The 6,000-nt window shown below is 47.5% G+C and overlaps 1 protein-coding gene across 1 annotated transcript in view; it reads right to left on the bottom strand.

Annotated features, from left to right (window-relative positions):
- The window catches only part of ACAN (aggrecan), a 47,167-nt gene extending 43,783 nt beyond the window's left edge, over positions 1-3,384 (bottom strand). The window contains exon 1 of the mRNA XM_030281421.4: positions 2,719-3,384. The gene's annotated coding sequence lies outside the window, so the exon portion shown is untranslated. The remainder of the gene's footprint in view (positions 1-2,718) is intronic.
- Positions 3,385-6,000: the final 2,616 nt, after the last annotated feature.

Genomic DNA, 6,000 nt, shown 5'->3' on the forward strand with positions numbered 1-6,000 from the left:
AAAAAAAGGAAAGTCCAGTGAAAAGCACACGGAGGGAAAAAAAAAAAAATCTCGGTGTGAAGCGTCTCAAAAAAGACTGCGCGGGTAGCGCGACAAAACCCCCTGCCTATTCATCAGGCCAACAAAAAGCTTCTTTAGATTTATACTGTGAGGCATTGAGAGGGAGGGGAGGGAGGCAGCTCACACACCGCCCTTGTGCACACAGCAGAGCCCGCAGCCCTGCCCCGCACACACAGCCTGGGCTGTTCTGCCCGCTCACAAGGAAGCTCTGAGTTCTTAAAAGTAAACTGTAAGGTTTCCGTTGTTGCACTGGGCTCAAGTAAATTTTTTTTTTTTTTTAATATATATAACAGCTCTCTCTCTTTGCCGTCCCTCTCTCTCCTTCTTTCTTTAAACAGCCCCGGCTGCCCTGGGCTGCTCGGCAGCCGTCGTGCGCTGGCTCCCTATGTGGTCCAGAGCCGCTATGAACACGGCTTTTGTTACTGATGCTGGGAAGCTGCCTGAGAGCTGCACACACAGCCCGGCTTGTTCCACACGTGGAGGCTGCAGAGGGCTCGGGAAGGGGGGAAAGGAGGAGGAGGAGAGCAGCTTGGGTTAGGATGCCTTGTGGTAGAGCAGCCGTCCCACCACTGGCAAGGGAAAGGGGGAAGCGAGGAGATGGAGGCGGGCGGCGGTGGAAAAGATGCCTCAGGCAGCTAAGAAAGGTCCCGTTGATTTTTCAAATGGAGCAGCTGGCTCTCCACCAGCCCGCGCTGCCGCCGGGTGTCAGCCAGCATGGGAAGGCAGTGAAGTCACCGGGTCCGTGCGAGATGCAGATCTGCCCCGAGAGGGGAGAGCAGAGACCAACAGCGGAGTGGATTTTGGAGTTCTGGAGTTCCTGATCATTATGTGCATTCCTGGGTGAGACCAGAGCACTTAACAGCAATCTAACTTTTTTTCATGTACATTCACTTGTTTCTGTCTTTAAAGTGATACCATACATTCTCTTTTCCTTTAAACCCCTCAATGTTCCTCACTTATTGGCAGTGTCTTACAGCCATGAGTTGCAGTTTGCTCTGATGGAGTCTAAGTCTGCTGAATTTAGTTTAGAGACCTCTTTTCCTTAGTAAGTTTTCCCCTCCACCTCTTTCACACCCTCAATTTCCAATCCTGTCTGCTCTCTTTGCCCATCCATCCTCCAGGCCTCATGCTGCTGTCAAAGCTGGCTACTGTACACAGAGGTGATTATATGAAACATTGAACAGCAATTCAAGTGGAACAGATGAAGCACCCCTCCAGACTGCCCAGGCTGCAGAAAGAGCTCAGCCTCTGTCCCAGCCAGTGATGGTGGGAGGTGATGCCTCCCCTTTTCCACTCTAACAACTTGAAACATCTCAGAGAGGGGCAATGTCCCCTTTGACCTGTCAGGCAGATAGAGCCTCTTCAAGCCAGAAGGAAAATATAACATCAAACAACCAAAGCAAAGAAAGGAATAGTTCAGCTTCCAATAGTGCCTTTGCAGGATTTGAAATCCCACAAATTTCAGTCCCCAAACCACTGGCCCCTCTGCCCAGCCAACATCCTTCACCGGGAGCTTATAGATGGAAACCAAAGTAGTGAGGAATGCTAAGAAATTCCTCTCTCCCAACTATTTCATTGTGGGACGTTTCCCCCTTTGCACATCTGGCAAAGCTATTTTAGAAACCAAGGAAAGCTTAACAAACTGACGTCTTTTTAGCTAACAACTCAAAAGGGAAAGGTTAAAATGTACTCTTTATTCTGTGTGCAGAGCTCTACTGAGCACAAGATGTAACTGAGAAGTCTTAAAGAGTAGCAAATGAATGGAAAGAAGTAATTTCTGATAGAGATTCTGACAAATGAAACCTTTTTTTGCTTGCTCTACTTCTGGAGAAGAGCTCAGCTCCCTGAAAACTATTGCTAAAAATATACTTCATCTGTGAATGGCTTTGGAAAACGGGCAGGTACCGAGGAACACTCGGAGCAGCTCACTGGAAGCAACCCAGGGGACTCTGGCAGCTGCCAGTCCCAGACATCCTCATGTAAGGGGAGAGCTGTCAAACCCTCGGGCACCCTGGTTCTTTTCATTCTCTTTCAGAATTTGCCTCCAGAGCTCAGCATCCCCCCAGCTCAGGGCTCACCCTTCGCAATGACACCAACCAAAGCCATGACCACAGGAAACCCCAGCACTGGCTGGGACACTCGCCACAAGTCAGCAGGACAGCAGCCTCTGTCCCCAGAGCTGGGGAACAGGATCAGACACATCACCTGAGCTCCAGCAGCAGCTGAAATCCACCACAAACTAACACTGATGGCTCCGAGGGGGAATGGGGATAACCCTGTCCCTGCTCTCCCACCTCGTGGTTCTGACTGCAGGATCTCTGAACCCATCCTTGCTTTCCCTCCCTTCCCCGAGCCAGCCAACAAACTTGGCCCCAGCTGTAGCCCCTGGCCATGGGGCTGCTCCCCACGAGGTGTGGGGTGCTGCTGAGGACCCGTCGTGCCGAGGTGAACCCAGGCACGGGCTCCCCTTCGCAGCAGCGCTGCTTGCAGGAGGGAGAAGCTCTGGCTCAATCAATTTTACAACTTATCCCACGTTCCTCTGCTGGCTGTTCAGCAGGGAAACAACCAATCCACCGAGAGCCTGCTTCTGTAGAGCACTCAGGAAAGTGAAGGAAAAGACACCAAAGAGAGAGAAGGGAGGAAAGTGCGATACGTTACCTTTGACAGTTCAGTGCAGTGCTTCCAGAATCTAAGTCCCATACACCTGGCAGAGAAATGAGGTCTTTTTCAGTGTTCAAGAAGTAAAGAGCTTGCCACTTCTTGCTGTTCCTGTATGTCTTCTTCACAATCTCCAGATGAGTTTTCCTGCGTTTTTGGCTTTTTTTTTTTTTCCTTCCCTGGCTCCCCAGAAGAAATCAAAATTCCCTATGTGGTATTTCAGGTCCTTTCAGGCAGTGGCAGCAGCAGCAAGCTTGAAGAGTAAGTACTGTGTGTGAATGGCAAAAAAGAGAGAGAGGGTTTCAGACCACATTAGCTGCCACTGGCTGCAAAAGAGACCATCAAACTCCTGTCAGCCTCCTTAGATACCTCTTGAAGAGCTGGCACTCTAAGTGTATTGGATCCTCCTCTGGATTTTAGAGTAAAGGTAGGCAGGCATCCAGGGGGCAGGGGGAAATAGGAGGGCTTATGGACCAAAAAGGAAGCCCAGCCTCTTGGAAAGAAGGAGGAAAAAAAAAAAAAAACCCAAACCAAACACCCAACCCAGAAAAGAAAAGAAAGGGGGAAAAAAGCATTACCAAAAAAAAAATACTGTAAATGGAGAAAGCCGAATAGGGAGTGGGGGATTAAATTTAGCCCTCTGGTTTGGAAGCAAACTGGCTGGGGCACCACAAGTGGTTGAGAGAGAAGAAATAGTTTGTGTAGTAAAAAGAGAACGTGGTTTATGCAAACTAAAATAAGATGAAGCTAATTAAGGAACCTGAGCAAAGTATGTGTGTCTGCAGTGCAGTCAATATCACTGCAGTCTGAGCAGAAAGGAGCAGATCCACTGGGAAGCCCAAAACCAGCAGCAAACAGGAGAGTTCAGGGAACTTCTGCATGGCCCCACTGGCTGCTGAGGTAGGGAGGCAGGTGATGGAGGGAAGGAAGGGATGCTCAGCACTAGGAAAAGGGAAGCACCTGGAGCATCAGAAACTGATAAGTGATAAAGAGTCAGAGAAAGGAGGCATTTGGGAATAAGTGTGCTTAAAGGTTATTTGGGGTGAACTGGGGAGAAATGGAGAGCTTGTACACACACCCTGGAATGGTGGAGCCTGAAGAGACTACCCCAAAACTGAGGAGGTTTCCTAACTGAATCCTTGGCAGGAGTGAAGTCGTGAGAAAGTGCTGAGAGAACTGTAATGTGTTTTCTTTTCCTTTTTTTTTTAATTCTGTGAGGCTGCTGGTACCTTTGAGACAGATAAAAAGCTGTGACTAGGGAGGAGGAAATGGGTCTGTGACTGCAGACCTTGGCTTGTGAAGGGGCCAGATGACAGCTGGGAGCAGGTGAGAAACTGCTGAGGTGTTCACAGCTGAGAAAAGCACTTTTGTTTGAAAAGTCTGTTGTTTCTAACATGGAAGAGAGCACCACCAGCCTGAAGTAAAGGTAAAATCTGAAACTGAGCGCAGGCAGGTCCCCCTGTGCACCAAAACTACATGGCTGCCCTCAGTATCTCTCCTTCCATTTCTCTTTTAATATGATCTTTAATATCTGCACTTCCTGCTCTTTTCCCAAGATCCTGCTTTTCTCTCTGATTTGTGATATAATAGTTTCTCCTCTCTCCATAAATTATTTTGGTCTCATGCCTCACTTCAAAACTTGCTTCCTTGTCTGCCTCACTTTTTAACCTGAGGCTCATAACCACCAGCTCTGTATCCATCACCCTGACAGGTAATGCTCCCAGACCACAGAGCATGGAGCCTCAATTCTTCCTGCAAGTACCTTATTCTATCTCAGAGATTCAATACCAAATTTTGGTTGTGAATTTCCCTTTGGATTATCCCCTCCACACCCTTTTTTTCCCCCAGCAGTGCAGCACTAGATATCAATTTCAAAACTTTCCAGGTGCCCATCTGTTAAAAGTCCAAAGGGCAGTGAGGGAAAGCTTTGGAAAGGATAATGGAAAGGGCAGTGTCTTTGTAACCTGAAACACTGCTTTTGGTGCAGCCTAGGATGTGTTTGGCTTTCTGGGCTGCAAGTGCACATTGTTGGGTCATTCTGAGCTTCTTATCCACCAACACCAAGTCCTGCTCCTCAGTGAGAGTAAAGTCTCAATCTGTTCTCTGCCCAGCCTGTATTTGTGCTTGCTTCCCCCACCTCACGAGCCTGTCTATATGAGCACTGTCTGTTCATATAAAATTTAATTCTTCATCTGCTGAGCTAAAGCAGGGCCCTACTCAAAGGACATTGGATCCATCCAAGGGCTGCCACCACCTCAGGTGCTGGTTGGGCTGGGACAGACAGGGCTGGGCTGGATCATCACCTGCCTCCCCCCTGCACTAGCTGGGGTGTTTCCTCATGGCCAGCACAGTGTAGCCATGGCAATGAAAGGAGACAGGCAAAACACGCTGCAGATGGGGCATGACAGCTCATGCTCCAGGCAGGACTCGGTATTTCCAGCTGGGTATAAAAGACACATAGACAGGATCTATAAAATGTGACCTGGCTGATTTTGCTCAGATTCATGTACGTGAGACACTCTGAAACAGCTCATGCCTCACCACAGCCCTTTCTCCCCGTAACATAAAGATCTTTTGGGAAATGTACATGTTTAGTTGTTTTGCTGTGGAATAACTGAGCCCTCTGTACCCTCTGCTGCTGCCGTGGTTTGGCAAAGAAAACCTCATTTGAACCTTTGGTGAGCTTAAGCCAGGGAACAGAGAAAATTCCACTTCAGAGCTGACCAGTTAGGAAAATGTGATGCTTCACACATAATGGTTTCTTAGCTGCTTCAGGAAAGGGATAGAAACTGTTCAGTACCTGCTGGCTGTCCCATTTTTTGTCTGCATCAGGAAGGATTGGAAAAACAGCTAAATATGTTCAGAGAAATTGTGATTCATAAACTGCTCTTGTGTTTGTTTGTTCTTTAAGCTGAGGAGTGGCCAGTCCAAAAAAAAAAAGTCACATAGATGACTTTTGTTTTTTTGTTTAAAGAAAGAAAGCAACAGTTCATGGCTCTTTGAAATACAGGTAACACATTGCAAAAGTGCTTGCAGTTAGGTAAGATTTTTACATGTCATTATGAAGTGAAAAGGAGGCTTATGTCTATTCCCAGTCAAGTTTAGCCTTCAGGGAGCATGAATATTTGAGCATGAATACGAGAACAAACCCTGTGGCCAAGTAAAAGTAGATAATAGCTTTTCTGTGAAAACTATTGAATATCCAGAATTTATATAGTGGAAGCAGTCACTGAATGAAAATGGCCAGAAAAGGGAAAAACACCAGACAGAAAAAGGTTGTGT

This window comes from Taeniopygia guttata, chromosome 10, assembly GCF_048771995.1.
Source record: "Taeniopygia guttata chromosome 10, bTaeGut7.mat, whole genome shotgun sequence".
In the NCBI taxonomy this organism is placed as follows: domain Eukaryota; kingdom Metazoa; phylum Chordata; class Aves; order Passeriformes; family Estrildidae; genus Taeniopygia; species Taeniopygia guttata.